The sequence below is a fragment of the Phocoena sinus genome, chromosome 10 (assembly GCF_008692025.1).
Source record: "Phocoena sinus isolate mPhoSin1 chromosome 10, mPhoSin1.pri, whole genome shotgun sequence".
Lineage (NCBI taxonomy): Eukaryota > Metazoa > Chordata > Mammalia > Artiodactyla > Phocoenidae > Phocoena > Phocoena sinus.
The window spans coordinates 14,744,831-14,761,047 of NC_045772.1; the positions used below are offsets into that span (position 1 = coordinate 14,744,831).

Below are 16,217 nucleotides of genomic sequence, written 5' to 3' on the forward strand. Positions count from 1 at the left end.
TGTGTATAAGATGGCCATGGCTCTGGCCAAACCAGGGTTGGCAAGAGAAGAAGGAGAGAGGTAGAGAACCCATGTCCACAAGGGGCTCAACAAACCTGTTCTTTCTGGGGCTTCATCAACTTGAGAATATGGAGAAGTAAAAGCAGCAGGCTCTGGGCCCAGACAGTCTTCCCACTTACTGGCTGTGTGGTCTTAGACCCTCTCTGAGCCTCATCAGTCCCCTCCAGGCATATGGAGGTGGTAATCCCTGCCTCCGTGACTTCAGGATCAGTACCCACTGTCCTGAGCAGCCCCTTCTCCCCTGTCCCCTGAGCTGACAGTGGAGCACGTCAGCTCCACATGTGGAATGTTAAACTTCAGTCCATCTCAGTTGTTTGCCAAACAAGCTGAGTCCCACCACAGAACACTTCTCTTTCCTTCTATGTTAGGAGGCTACTACGCGTTTAGAGAAAACCATTCCCATAAGCTCCGTGGAGGCAGGAATCTTGTCTCGATTGACACTGCGTACGATCTCTAGCATCTAGAACAGTACCTGACACTGAGTAGCCATGTACACCTGTTTGCTGAATCAATGAGCAATCTCTCTAGTCCCCCTGTCACGCCTGCCCTGGAACTCCCAACCTTGGATCAGTCCGGCCATGAACCTTCATCTCTTCTAAACCAAGACCACCGATCTGATGCTGCAACTACAAATATATGGCCTCTAGCCTTAGGAGCCCCCAGTTGTCTTGGCAAAGCTTTTACATCTCCCTAGTCCGCTGCCTTTCCCATCCCCATGGTGGTGTTTTCAGAACCTCACTGCACTCTGCAAGTCCCACATCTTTCCCCCAAAAAGAGGACCACGCCCCTGTCACAGAGCTCACTGATGCTGGCAGAGTCACCTCATCACCTCTGTCCTCACGTGTGTACACCTTGCCATGCCTTTGCCCTCCCCCACACCCATCTTCCCTGTCTCAGTGCTGTCGTGTCTCCTGTTCTGAGTTCGTGTTCCCTCTGAGCTCTGGCTCTCATTTCCACCCGTATCCTCTGAGACTTGGCTACCCGTCCATTCCTTCTCACCCCTGGTTCTCAGTGCTACTTCTCCACTGGCATCTTTCCAACACTGCAGCATGTTCAAATCTCACTCTGACTTGCGAAGAATAAATATGTCTTTGTGAAGCCTTCCTAAATCAGCTGCCACCACTCCCCGAAACTTCCTCTGGCAGAGATCGTTCATGCCTTCCAGATGGACAAATCTGATAAAGTCCTAAGCCCCTTGTTTTGCTCCTTGGCCATTTGTCATGGTTGCCCTGTCTCCTGGAATGCAGTTCTACCTCGTCTTCTGGAACACCACTCTCACCCGCCTTTCCTCCTTCCTCTCCAGCCAGACTTTCTTCACCTCCTTTGCATTCCCCTCTTCCGCCCTTCTGTCCGGGTGCCCTGGGGTCCCATCCTTGTCCCTCCCTCTTTCTCACTGTAGGTGACTCCTCAGGCCTGCGCTGTCCTATTCGGTGGCCACCAGCCACACATGCCTGCTGAGTCCTTGACATGTGGCTCCATTGAGATGGGCTGTGAGTGTAAATATACATCCAATTTCAAAGACTTAGGGTACAAAGAAGAGAACCTATCTCATTCATAATTTTTATAAAGATTACAAATGTAAATATTTTTAGACACTGAGTTAAATAAAACATGTTTTTAATTTCATCTTTTTTTATTATTACCTTTTTTCATGTGGTTACTAGAAAATTTAGAATTACACACGTGGCTGTAGGGACAGCAATGCCTTAGACAATCGCGTCCACTCCTGTGGCCTCACCTGAATCAGAATGACACCCAAACTAATTCAGCATGGTGATAAGGCGTGAGCTCCACTGTCTGGGTTTGAATCACAGTTCTGCCACTTACTAGCTGGGTGATCTTGGGCTTAGAGCAATGCCCGGCGCATGCAAGGCACTGGATAAAAGCCATTCTTGTAGAGCGGCGGCCATGCATGGTAGTCATGCCTGGGAGCTCTGAAACCAGACTGTGAATAGGCATCCTTCTCCTTTGCTCACCAGCTGTGTGACCTTGAAGCTACTCCACCCTCCCTGGGACTCACTGCATCATGGCCAGAGTCCCGGTGCAGAGGGCTCCCACAATGGCCGCCGTGTGATCAACACTCAGCACAGGGTTCTCCTGCTTGGCTCCCTGGACCCCACATCCACCACAAGCATTCGCTGCATTTCCCTGCCTTTCTCTTCCCTCTGCCTCAGGTCAGTTCTGCATCACTTTTGGTGTAAACTACAGCAATCACTGCCTATAAATGATCGCCAGGGCTCCCGGCGGGCCCCACCCATCCATTTTCCACAGTGTCTGCTGAACTGGGGTCCTAAAACGCAGAACTGCTACATCCCTCCTCTGCTTAAAACCCAGCAGTACCTCCACATTATCCATGAATAAAGCCTTCAAGGTCCCCCAGCATCCACCAAACCCTCTGGGGTCCTCTCAGCACTGGCCGCACACCCAGGGCCCCTCACACCCACTCCCTGTCCAGTCCCCAAACACGCCAGATGGTTTCACGCTCCTCTGCCTTTCCCTCCCTCTTTATCTCCACGGCCACCCTGCGCCGCGTCAGCCTCTTCAACACTAGGCTCAGCTCAAGTCCGAGCGTTCCCTGGACTTCTCCCCAAGCCCTCAGTGGATGTGATCCCGACTTGGTGCCTGCACCGTGCCTGTGCACAATTCTGCCACCCCATCGGAACCCTAGGTGCACTTTCAGCTACATGCCTGACTCCCCTTACCAACCGTGAGCCTCTTAGGAACAATGAGGGTGATGATGGCTTATTGAGAGCGTGCTATGTGCCAGCACTGCCTGAGGACTGGACACAGGTTAACTTACCCCTCTTATCTAGAGCGCCTGAGTTGGGTACTAATTACCACTTTACAGTTGAGGGAGCTGGGAGATAGAGGTCAGGTAACCCCCTTTTGGCATTTGGTGAGCCAGAGTTCAAAGCCAGACTGTCTGGCTTCAGAGACCACACTCTTAACCTCAATTTACATTTTAAAATTAACATATAATTGACACATAACATTGTGTAAGTTTAAGGTGTACGACATGTTGATTTGATACATTTATGTATTGTAATATGATTACCACCTTAGTGTAGCTAAAACCTCTATCCCATCACATAATTATCATTTCTTTTTTGTGGTAAGAACGTTTACAGTCTACTCTCTTAGCAACTTCGAAATATATAATACAGTATTGTTGACTGTAATCACTTCACCGTGCATCAGATCCCCAGAGCTTATTCATCTTCTCGTTGCATACTTACACCCTGTAACAATATCTCCCCGATTCCCCCCCACCCAGCCCCTGTAACCACCATTCTACAATCTGTTTCTATCGAATGGCTTTTTTTAGATCCCACATATAAATGAGATCACACAGTATTTGTCTTTCTCTGCCTGATTTGTCTCTCTCAGCATAATGCCCTCAGTGTCCATCTATGTTGTCACAAATGGCAGGATGTCCTTCTTTCTCGTGGCTCAATTACACACACACATACACACACACACACACACACACACACACACACCGTAAATTTTTTTATCCATTCATACACTGACAGACACAGGCTGTTTCCATATCTTAGCTGTTGTGGACAATGCTGCCCTTTTTACTTTTATAACCTAAGCTAGCATGGTTAATTTTGAAGCCAGGAGTTCAGAGAGGGAAGGTTACTTGCCCAAGGTCACCCAGTGAGGTCCCTTCCCAGCCTCCTGGCTCTCAGTGTTCTTTTTCTTGGTTTTGGTTGGTCGTGTGCCCCTGCCATGAAAGCCCAGGCTGATGGCCCCAATGGGAAGGAGGGACCCTGGGCGGCTGGCAGACAGACATGGCCCGAAGCAGTGAAATGTCCACAGAGAGGTGGACATAATAAGCCTGGCTGAGGGAGCATCTGCTTTGTTTGCTTGGCTTAGTGTGTTTTCATCACAACGATCTGGAATCTGATCCGGCTAGGAGGCTCCGAGGCTCCCTTTATTCTCCTGTTGGGCAGAAAAGAGAGTGGGGTGGAGCAGCTTAACCAAGAAGTGCTGACAGGGAGGCAGAGCGGTCAAGTCCAGGGTCGAGACACTCCCTGTGAAAAGCCCAGACAAAGGGGGGTGCTAGGCAGGGACATGGAGGAGATGGGCTTGCAGTCAGGGCCTGTCACATAGAGGGCGATCATTTCACGGTGAGTCAAAACCCTGCAAGTCAACCAAGATGGTGCCTTGCCCGAAGGTCGAGTTCTCAGACCCCAGAAAGGAGATTTACTAAGCATGGCTTTCAGGCAAGTAAAAAGCAGACCTTAATGAGCTCTGCAAGGAGCCTGCTGCCCTCTGTTCAGCCCACAAAGCCAGTAGGTCATGCAAGGAAGGTGAGAAAGGGCAGGAGAGAGGTTCCAGTTGGGTCAAGGGAAGATTCCGGCAACTTTTATAAGACCACTAGCAATGGTGCTATTTGCTATTCATTGTGGAAGGTCTCTTATGAGGAACCACTGAATGAATGCCTTTTGAAATTAAGTGTTAGGGGGTTGTCTCTTCAACACAACTGGGGTACTTCTCTTTGTCAGATAATAGAATCACTGAGTCTGGGATTGGAAGAAGCATTAAAGGTCATCGACCAGCCTCATGCTTGACTTTGCTCCTACAATACCCTCTTCCAACCAGTCAGCCATGTTGCAGGCTCTGTGGGAGTTGCCGGGGTGTAGTAATAGTAAGGAATTTGAAAAATCAAGTGCGTTAGTACAAATAAAGGTATTAAAGACTGTGGCTTAAGTGTGCAGGCAAATGGCCTCTCAAAACCAAACCCCAGAATTAGCAGATTTGCCCATCAAACACAGACATTGCTGGGCTGCCTCAGGCTTCCCCATGTTGGGCCTGACTCAAAACACTTACAATCTGGGAAGCAGAGCAGATTACATGCTGTTTGTGGGAAAGACAGCTCCCAAAGATAAAGAAGAAGAGAATGGGCTGGGCTCCTACGTGTGCCCCGTTTCTCCTTCAGACCCTCTGATCTGAGTCTCTCACACCCTTTGAGGAGGAGTGAATGACAGGGGCATATGGGCCAGCAGTGTCACTCCCTCCACATGGAAGGAAACTGCAGGAGTTTGGAAATAAGAGAGTTCCCTGATAGCTTTCCCCCAACCTAAAGGTACTCTGCTGCTGCTGAAGAAAAGGACCCCGTGCCCCCAAGTCCCTTCGGAGGGAAAAATTGTGCCTCAGACAAGAGCCTCAACAAGAACACCTTCCTGCAGACATACCCATGGGCCAGCAAAGCAGGTTTAGACAGCCAGTAGCAAGTAAATGAATCGACCCTGAAAGTAACAGAAAATTCCACCTCAAACTGGCTTAAACACTCTGAAAGCCTGGGATTAGTGTCTCAGTGTTGCCGAGGTCCTAGGCTCATTCTGTCTCCGCTGGCTGGCCTCAGGCCCAGCTTCATTCTTGGGCAGGTTCCTCTGTCCTACCCTGGCTGCTAGTGGCATTCTGGGTTATATGCTTCGTGCCTCCCTGTTCACGTCCATCATGGAGTGAGATGTTCTCTGCCTCACTGAGACAGTTCATTCATGAGTCCAGCCCTGGGTCAGTGAGAGAAGCGTGCTGTGTTCTGATTGACTGTATGGGGAGTAGCTTCAGTTCCCCCTGAAACCCATGATTGAGTGGAGATGGGTAGATACCTAAACAAAATTGGGGTTCTATTAGGATGGAGGAAGCGGGGAATCGATATTGAGTAGACGCTGAGATGGGGACTTGCTACACGTTGTGCATTAGGGTCTGCCCTTGGGAACACTGCCTTGGGAAGTGAGGGAAGCAGGATTAGATTAGGCAGAGGGAGAAGTTGAACTGCAGTGCAGTTACAATAGGGACCTCAGCTGGCTCCGTGAGGAGTTCCAGAGCTGAGATGGCCCTTCAGAATTGTCCCAAATCATGGCAAGGGACTGGGCCGTTGAACTCCAGCCGCAATCAGTCACTGGTTGTGGGCTGTCCTAGGAATGTGGTGTTAACTTGGGCAGGGCATCTCCCCTTAGCTGAGGGCGGTTCCTGGGGAGAAACGCGGCCATGAGCCCTCAGCAGCCACCACCCCAGGCAGCTCGGGGAACAGGTGCCTCTGTCCTTAAGGGGGGATCCGGGTGGCACACCACAGGATTCACTGCAGAAGGCAGGAACCGTCTTAGAGTATCTGTCTCTGCTGAGAACCCAAGGTGGGCTCTGGGGTGACATGGCAGTCCTTCCCGTGATGCCCTGCTCTGAACACCCCCAGCTTCCCCTGAGCAGCCACAGGAGGGAACTGAACATGAAGGCACTTTGCAAACCAGGCAAGAAGAAAGGAAGGGAGGAGAGAGGGGGAGAGAATAGGAGGGAAGGACCTAGACTCACCTTAAGGAAGAGAAGAGGGCTGAAGAGCAATCGAGTGGCCCCTGAATGACCACCCAGATCCATTCTCCTGCACAGAAAAGTCCAGAGTTCTGGGAAGCCTCAGCCCACTTGGTTCCTTAACAGGATGGTGTCACAGAGAGAGCTGTGGTTCTCCTCCTGCCTCCATGGCTGTACCTTTGTCCTCTCTGCCGCTTCCCTCTAATCTCCCCAACCTCTACACTCTGGCTCGTAAGGCTCAGTCTTCTGACCCCCCTCTAGCTCCTCCCCGCCCGTAGACTATTTCATTCAATTCCATGGCTTTCAGAACCATCTGTACATCCCTGACTCATGAATTTAAATCTCCAGGGGAGCCCTCCCTTCTGAACCCCAGACTTGCATGACCAAACGTCCACCAGGACCTCGGAGGATGGATACAACTGAGCACTTAGTTTTCCCCCCAAACCAGCTCTTTCCACAGCCTTTCCCATTTGGGGAGGAGGCAAGGGGGAGAGGGGACCCATCCTTCTAGTTGCTCCAACCAGAAACCTTGAGCTCATGTTTCAGTCCTGCATTTCTCTCACATCCCACGTCCTACCCATCAGCAAATCCGTTCAGCTCTACCTTCAAAATATTTCTAGAATCTGCCACCCTGCTTCAAGCCACTGATGTCTCCTACCTGTGTTGTTAAAGTAGCCTTCCAACTGGTCTCCCTGCCTTTTAGCCCTTGCTTTAGTCTTCTCTCAGCAAAGGAATCCTTTTAAATTGTAAGTCAGATTGTGTCATTTCCCTGCCCCAGCCCTCCCTGGCTCCCCCCAGCATCAGAGTAAAAGCTGAAATCCTCCCAATGGCTCTGGACCCCATGTGACTTGTGCCCCTGCCCCACTGCTCTGATCTGCATCCACACCAGCCTCCCTGCTGCTCGTCAGACACACTCAGCAATCCAAGGTCAACCTCAGGCCTTGGCATTCATCCTTCCCCTCCTAAGATAGCCCTATCACTCGTTCCTTCATTTCCTCCAGGTCTCTGCTCAATGCCATCTTATGAGGGAGAACTCCAACAACCTCGATATGAAATCACATCCCCACCCTAACCCCTGTAAGCCCCACCCCCTTAGCCTAATTTATCTGCCCCATAATGTTCATCTCTACCTAATATGTCATATATTTATTTGTTTACTAACTTCTCAACCCCATCAGTGTATCCCTGGTGCCCACAACAGTGCCTGGCTTATAGCAGGGGCTCAATATTTATTGAATGAATGGCTGGGCTTTGGAGTCAGACAGACTTTGGTTGGAATCTCAGCACTTCCACATGCCAGCTTTGGGTCCTGCAGCCAATTACATAACCTTGCTGGGTCACAGTCTTTTCGTGTGTGAAATAGGGAAATAATAGTTCTTACTACATAGGATTGTTACGAAGGCTATGTGAATTAATATACAGCTGTTAGAATGGCACCTGACTCATGAAAAGTACTCATTAAGAGTAGCTGTCATGGTCCATCATTATTGTTATTACAATCATTGTTTTTATTTATTCACCAGATGAGTCACGCGGTCCTAGCCCAGTGCCCCACCCCAGCCCCCAACCTCTTCTCTCCAGCCAGAGGTGGAGTGGGTGATTCAGGTGGTGGCAGCCTGCCCTGTGAGTCAGCTCTTAGCCTCAGCCGTGCCGGGGTCCCTGGCATAGGCTGCCTTGGCCAAGGGGCCCTTGGGTTGAGTCATCAAGGCCACGATTCCAGCTGGGGGACACCTCAGCTGTGGAGTTTGGCTGGCAGAGTTTGTCCTCCCCAGGTCCTTCCAGGAAGAGACTGGGCACCTGCCCCATTGTGCTCTCAGGAACTACCCTTTGCCAGCTCAAGTCCATCTGTCAGTAGAGTTTGCAAAAAGCCAGGCGAGGATACGGGGTGCGGGGGGCGGGGGGAGGAAAAAGATAGGAAGGAGAAGAGTTGCCTCGATCCTTTGCTTTCAAAGCAGGGCAATGTCGTGAACAGATCGTGGGGTTCTGAACTCACCAGACCAGATCTGAGTCTCTATCCCTCCACTTACTAGCAGGGAAACCTTGGACATGTCCTTCGCTTCTCTGAGGCTCATCTGTGAAATGGGGAGGATAACATCTCCCTCTCATGGATACCAGGAGGATTGACTGAGTGGTCATGTCTTCAAGTCCCAACTCCTTAACGAAGCCTTCTCGGATCTGCCCTATATGGTCTCTGAGTTTCTGTGACTTTTGTAAAAGGGGAGGAGGAATTCCCTGTCTCCCCATTTCCCCCACCTCCCACAGGAAAGGGAGAGACCAATCTAATACGTCCTTCCTTTATTCATTCAACAGCTCTTTTTTTAAATGAATTTATTATTTATTTATTTTTGGCTGCGTTGGTTCTTTGTTGCTGCGTGCAGGCTTTCTCTAGTTGCTGTGAGCAGGGGCTACTCTTCGTTGCGGTGCGCGGGCTTCTCACTGCGGCGGCTTCTCTTGCTGCGGAGCACAGGCTCTAGGCACACGGGCTTCAGTAGTTGTGGCACGCGGGCTCAGTAGTTGTGGCTCACGGGCTCTAGAGCACAGGCTCAGTAGTTGTGGCTCACGGGCTTAGTTGCTCCACGGCATGTGGGATGTTCCCGGACCAGGGCTCGAACCCGTGTCCGCTGCATTGGCAGGAAGATTCTTAACCACTGCACCACCACCGAAGTCCCCATTCAACATCTCTTTATTGAGCACCTACTGCATGCCAGGTGCTGTGCTAGCGCTGGAAATCATGGGCTAGTGGGAGAGGCAGATAGGGTATAAATGAGCAAAGAAATACAGTTGTAAACTTTACTCAGTACTAGGCCAGAGAAGAACGGGTTGTTAAAAGAGAAAAACATGGCAGAGCTGTTGGAGGAACTTCTGATGTGGTGACACATGAGCAAAGCTTTGAGGAATGAGAACGAGTTGGCCATGCAAGGACAAGAGTGAAGAACCTTGCAGAGAGAGAACAGCACATGCAAAAGCCCAGAGGCAGAAAAGAGCTAGGGTAGTTAAGGAAGTGCCAGTGTCACCACCGCATGCAGAGAGCCTGAGAGGAGGCTGGGAAAGGGGCTGGGCCCACATGGGGCCCACCTCCTGCTGTCCTTTGTCTCAGGGATCAGCCTTGCATGGCCTGTTCCCACTGCCTCAAAACAGTTGCCTCGTTAATTTTTTCCAGTTTTATAGTTGTTTACAGAGACAGGGCTCGGGTGGGTACATCGTGACTGGAAGCACTTAGGGTTTTTTGTGAAGATTAAATGAGATACTATAGGTGAACTGTGTAGTACAGTTCCCGGCACATAGATAGTGCTCAATAAGAAACAGATATCTTGAAAGAATACATGTGAAAATAACGAGATACATATAAAGCCCTGTGCCAACACCCACTTCAAACTGTTTCTTTGTGATTTAAAAGAGAAGAGAAGCTTTGTATTTAAATTCATCCTCTTCTTCATAATCATGACAAAGGAAGTTGGAGTAGAATCCATCACCTCATCTGGGAAACCTTCCCTGGCACCCACCCCAGGGTGCATCAGGGTCCCTGTGCTGCACACCTGGCCTCTGTTGCAACATGCATCACCCTCTGTTGAATTACCTGTCCGTGTACCTGTCTCTCCCATGGACTGTGAACTCCTCAATGGCAGGGACTGTGCCTTGATTATCTGTTTAATACAGCACTTAGATAACATTTTATTTTATTTCAGATACGTTCAAGGACTAGTCCAAATAGTCTCCTTACACTCGTTAACTAACCCACATTTGACCTAAGAGCCTGGTCCTGATGAGTCAATCTAGAACAGAATTTACATCATTTTAAAAAGCGCAGTATCCTTGTAATTTTCCTAAACTAGGGACTGGTTTAAAGCACAGGCGGGTTTATTGGATATCCCGCCCCCATGGGTTTCTCAGACCTACGCTTCACAGGAGCGGCAGACAGGCTGTTCGCCAGGGAGGTTGCACCAGAGGCTTGTGTTATTCACTGCTGGGGGGAGGGTGCCAAAAGTAGTAACATTAGGCCTGCAGTTCCCAAACCCTGCACCCAACGCCCTAGGGCGGCAGAGTATATTTGAATTTTCAAGGGAAACATGGCAGTTCTGGACAACGGTCAGACACCATGCAAATTACTAGTCGAGGTGGTTCACAGTTTCAACATTAGATCACAACATGTTCCTTTCGATGACATCACATCTTTGCAAAATTGGGTTTTGGGCGGTAGTTGTGCTCAAAGGCAAGTGCTCTGAAAATCAGTGTGGAACAGGAAATGCGGGCGAAGTGCCCTCTCTGATTCTAAGGTTCGGGAATTTGTGCAGTGCCCAGCAAGCACACACATCTCATTTGTAAGTAATTGTAGTTATTTAAGAATGAAATAAAAATATTATGTGCATTGTTTATTTCAGTTACTAAGTTGTTAGAACATAAATATTTATTAAGCTATTTAGCTCTAACTACTTAACAAATGAAGCTGCTTAGTACTTCTTTTGGCCTTGGAATGCCTTGAAATCATTCCTGAGATGGGCACCATAAATCCAGAAAGTTTCAGAATTTCTGCATTGGCTTCTTTGAAACTCACATTTACCTCTTTGAAGCTTTTGATGCAGAGCTCAGGAAAGATTCTGAGCTAAGCTCTGTAAGCATGGCCTGATGTTAATGATGTAAGCAGAGAACCTACACTTAGTCCTGCCTTGAGAGTCTAGGTGGGGCAAGACTGGAAAACATTTACTGGGAGGGAAAACTGAGATTTAGCTCTGCCCCTTCACTCCATCTAATTAGCTTCTTAACGAGCGTAGACCACTTTCTAATGAGCTGGAAGAACGCCTTCCTGTTATAAAAACAGAAAAACAAGCATCCATTTGTGAGCCAGAGTTACAGTTTTATTATCTGGAACTAGGAGTGGCCTGAATATCCACCTGGCTCAACCAGCTAATTATTGCCAGAAGGAGACCTCAGAGCAAGTGTTCCGAAGCTACAGTTGTTATTTTTGCTAGATCCCCTCTTAGCTTTTAGCTTATTCGTAAATAACCTGGTTCAGTAAATTGCCTCAAATAGTTATCTTTGAAAAAAACAAGCTTGTCCCAGCCATCACACCAGATGGAGCATGCTCCAAAGTGGGCCTTCTGTGGGAACTTGAGGGAGATGGATGTGGCTGGAGTGAGCCCCCGGTCACACTTGCCCGAAATGTTTTCTAGGCTATTGAAATAGGGCGATGGACTTCAATTGCTCAAGTCTATCAAGTTGAATTCCAAACCTTCTTCTAGGAAGGATCTTGACCCTGTTCCCAGTGTTCACCTTTAAGAGGAAGTGGGATTGCCCTTCCTCAAGCATGAATCCCTGTTAGCCCTCAGCTTCCACAAAAAGATGTCAAGGCTCAGTTTTCTGCTAATGCTTGTGAGTGAGTCTCTTTTCCACCAGGAGCATCAGCCCAAGGGCCACTGCACCTCCTTTTCCCTTTGCCTAGATTCTCTTTACCCAGCTATTCCCATGACTGGCCCCTTCATTTATTCTTTCAGCAAATATTTATTGAGCATCTGCTGTGTGCCAAACACTATGCTGGGTGTCAAGGGTATAAAAAGGAACGATGATAATAGTTAACATTTATTGAATGCCTGTAATGAACAAAGAGTTCTTCTAAACTATTTCCATGTATCTCATTTAATGCTCAACAACAATCCAAGTCATCCACATTTGATCAGGAGTAGTTTCTTCATATTAACAAGTTACTGAGCGGCGAGCGCGCTGGGGAGCGCAGCTGCGGGCGTGGGGGGACAGCAGCGGCGGAGCCTGCCCGAGAGCGGCTGTGGCCAGAGCGAGAGCAGTGGAGACAAAGGCTACGATAGGGCCAGTTGTGAGTGTGTGGATTTTTGAGTAAAACCTCGAACCCAAATGAGAAGAAACCTTCAAGGAACAACTTATACTGACAGTGAGTCTACAGTCATCTGTATGCATATTATGGAATGTTCTCAACCCAGAGATAGCTCTGTTGACAAGGAGTGAGTGACTACCTGTTAAGGTCCTGAGTCAAGACAACAATTTTTATACCTTTCCTGGTGGTTCAGAAACTAGTCTCTGTAGAATCAGAAGCAAAGAAAGGAAACAATCTGACCTTTTCTTTGTTAGATTGACTATATAAGATACTTGACTTCCAGGAACAAAAACACAGAGAAGTGATAAAGTTACTATTTTGGCATCGTTGGACATATATCATATTGAGAAGCCTGCTGTGTGAAGCTTCCTGAGTTGAGATTTGGAAACTTCACTGGTGATCATTTATGACTTGGACTGTAAGCATGAGTGAATCCTGGTTGTGTTTCAACTGCTGTGTTGCAGAACAGCCTCAACCTAAAAGGCGCCGGCGGATTGACCGAGGGATGATTGGAGAGCCCACAGACTTTGTGCACACGGCTCACGTTGGGTCAGGAGACCTGTGTTCAGTGGGATGAATTCCGTTAGCTCCGTTCAGAACCAGAGGCAGTCCGAGGGGGGCTACGGGGGTGGCATGGCTGCCAACGTGCAGATGCAGCTCGTGGACACGAAGGCAGGATAGCCCCAGACCCCTACTCCACGTGATGGCGTCTTGTTCACCCTGTTGCGATTACTCCAGTGACACGTTACTGTTCTGCTCTGAAGAAACTATGGTCAGAAGAATCCTGCATTTCCTTCGGCTGGCATGCATGCCTTTGGACTCATGGACAGAGTTCTTTGGATTATGGCTTAATGATTGATTTTTATGAATATGGATCTGATTTTAGCATGATCTTTTTTGTGAATGCTAGCACTGTTTTGCATTTTTTCCCGCATTTTTAACAAATTCTCTTTCCAACTCCAACCCCTCTGCCTTATGATTTTATTGGTAAGCAAAGAACTGCTATTTTGATTTGTCACCATTTATGTATATTTTGGAAGGTATGAGAGCCATAAGCACAGTGATCATTTCTATTCATTTGAAACTTAGCAGAGTAGTATCTGATGCTTTATGAAGTTGCTTGTGTGGGCGCCCATGCGATGCCAGAAATGAACATTTCCTTGCTGCCAGGGGCTGATGATACTGCTACTATGAGAGAAAGGTTAGCTGTGGCACCAAGTCACATCAGTTTCACAAAAAAAGGCAATTTGTAGCTTATTTTAGAAGTATGACTTTTATTTAGAGTTATAATAAAAGAAAAGCTTGCATTCAAAAAAAAAAACAAAAACAAGTTACCCACATTTTGCTGATAAGGAAAGTGAGACACAGAGAAGCTAAGTAAATTCCCCAAGGTCATGCAGCTAATAAGTGATGGAGCTGGGATTTGAGCTTGCACTCTTCAACACTCTGTTATATTGTCTCCTAGCAAGACACAGGAGGCTCTGGTTTTATTTGGCTTACATTTTAATAGAGGAGAGAGACAATAGCACATTAGCAAATAAGTAATTTCAGATAGTCAAAGATGGTAAGAAAAAGTAGTGATAATTCAGTACAAACTTCCCAGGAAGGAGTAGCTACTTGATATCAGGTAGTTGGAAAAGCCTCTGAGGGGTCATCTGGGCTGAGACCTGAAGAAACCAGCCATGGGAAAGTATTCAGGAAAATTATTCCACCAGTGGGAATAGCAAGTACAAAAGCAGTAAGTCAGGGACAAGTTTGGCTGAGTGCAAAAGAGGGATGACCAGGAACCAGATCATATAAGCTCTTCAACCTGGGCTGCACGCATTTGCCTGGGAAGCTTCCAGAAATACTGATGACTTGGCCCACACCCAGAGAGCCTGAGGAAATCAGTCTGAGGTTTGGCTTAGGCAAGAGGAATTTTAAAAGAGATGATTGCAGCAGTCCAAAGAGGGATGATGTGGCCTGCACCACGGTGGTGGCAGTGGAGATGCCGCTCTCCTTCAGCCGCTGCTCTCTCCACACAACCCACCTGTGGCCACAGGAAGCACGTACATCCTTAGCCTGGATAAACCAAAGGCAGGATGCTTACCTGCAGATGGCCTGGGAAGGATTCAGCACCAGACACATATCAGTCTTGCTGGGCGTCCCACTGAAGCTCCTACCAGACGTAGCACAAGGGAGGAGTGGTAGGCTGGCATAAACTTTTCCTAAGAAATCACCGTCTCAGAATCTCTAATCTCCAGCAACCCAACCTTGTAATATCAACATGGGTGAATCTATCAGTTCTTGGCCATAGTGGTCTCTGTCACAGATCACTTTGGGAGGTGGCATCTTTGTCTTCTTGCTGCAGCTCTAGTTGAGACAATGCATTCATCAGGGTTGTCCAAAGAAACAGAAGCCATAAGAAGTGTATACATAGATAGATAGATTTATTTTAAGGAATTGGCTCACGTGACTAATTTGTCTTCTAAAGTACAATTCAGTGGCTTCCTCAAGGAGGAACCATCACCACTGTATAATTCCAAGGCATTTTCCTCACCCCATATCCTTTAGCAGTCACTCCCCATTCCCCTTTTACCTCAGCTCCTGGCAACTATGCATCTACTTTCCGTCTCTGTGGATCACCAGCTTATACTAAAGCAAATCCCATATATCACATCATTTCCTCTGTAAATGTTTCAGTATGGGGACATCCCTGGTGGTCCAGTGGTTAAGAATCCGCCTTCCAATGCAGGGAACGCGGGTTCAATCCCTGATCAGGGAATTAAGATCCCACATACTGTGGGGCAACTAAGCCCGTGCGCCACAACTACTGAGCCCACGCACTCTAGAGCCTGTGCACCACAACTAGAGAGAGGCCCGCACACCGCGAGGAGCCCACATGCCGCAACTAAGACCTGACACAGCCAAATAAATAAATAAATATTTTTTTAAAAATACTTCAGTATGAATTTCTAATACATAAGGACTTCTTTTCTAACGTAGCCAAATACTATTTTTACACCTAAAACTTTGGTAATAATTCTTTAATATCTAGTAAATAGTCAGTATTCAATAGTCCTATGTTAATTGATTTTCTTTCATTGTATCCAGATAAAGCCTTCACATTTCGCACGGTTGGAATGATGGAAGTCTCTTTTGATCTGCAGCAGTTCCCTTCGTTCGGTTTTGGTTTTCTTGTCATTTATTTGTTGGAAGGGGGGAGAAAAGGTCATTTTCCTGCAGAATTTCCTACCTTCTGAATTCAGCTGATCACAGCTCTGTGGTGCCCTTATTTCTTATAACCTGGTGGATGAATGTAGAGACTTGGTCTGATTCAAGTTCTAGGTTTTGGCAAGAATATTTCATAGGTGGTTGTGAGTGTTTCTCTTGCATATCTGTAGATGTAATCATGTCCGACTCTCTTTTAGGATTTAAGACTGATCTGTGAGTTCAGGTGTTGTCTGCCTGATATACGCATTAGGGAGTTCTCCATCAGTCTTTCCCAATGGTCTTTGGCATTGAGCATTGTTGCCTAGATCTGTTGTTGCAGTAACATAATTGTTGCAGAAGGCTGACATTCTCATTCTCTTACTTATTCTGCATTTATTAGCTGGCACTCATCTAGAAAGAAGAACTTTTCCTCATCAGTTTGGATGACTATACAGGAGATAGCTTTGGCACTGGATGAATAATTGCATAAATAACTGTAAAAAAAAAAAGCATTGATTGATGGTTCAAGGTCAGCAAAGAATCTCAACAACTATCTAATTAAAGATAAACAACTTTGGTTGAGCACCTACTAGGTGCCAGGCGCTATGCTAGGTAGGTCCTTTGACATTCATTACAATTCCATTTAAAAATCATAATAATCCTGCAAGGTGATTGTTATAATCACCTTTAATAGGTAAGGAAACTAAAGCTCAGAGAAGTAACTTAGGTAAGATCAAAGAGCTGGATTACATGTATAGGAAGAATGTACTAAAATCTTGAATGACATAGAGCTGAGAGGGAGAGT

The 16,217-nt window shown here is 47.4% G+C and overlaps 1 protein-coding gene and 1 pseudogene across 1 annotated transcript in view; both read left to right on the top strand.

Moving 5' to 3' along the window:
- The window catches only part of SYN3 (synapsin III), a 465,532-nt gene that overhangs the window by 421,109 nt on the left and 28,206 nt on the right, over positions 1 to 16,217 (top strand).
- LOC116760823 lies at positions 12,571 to 12,901 on the top strand (annotated as a pseudogene).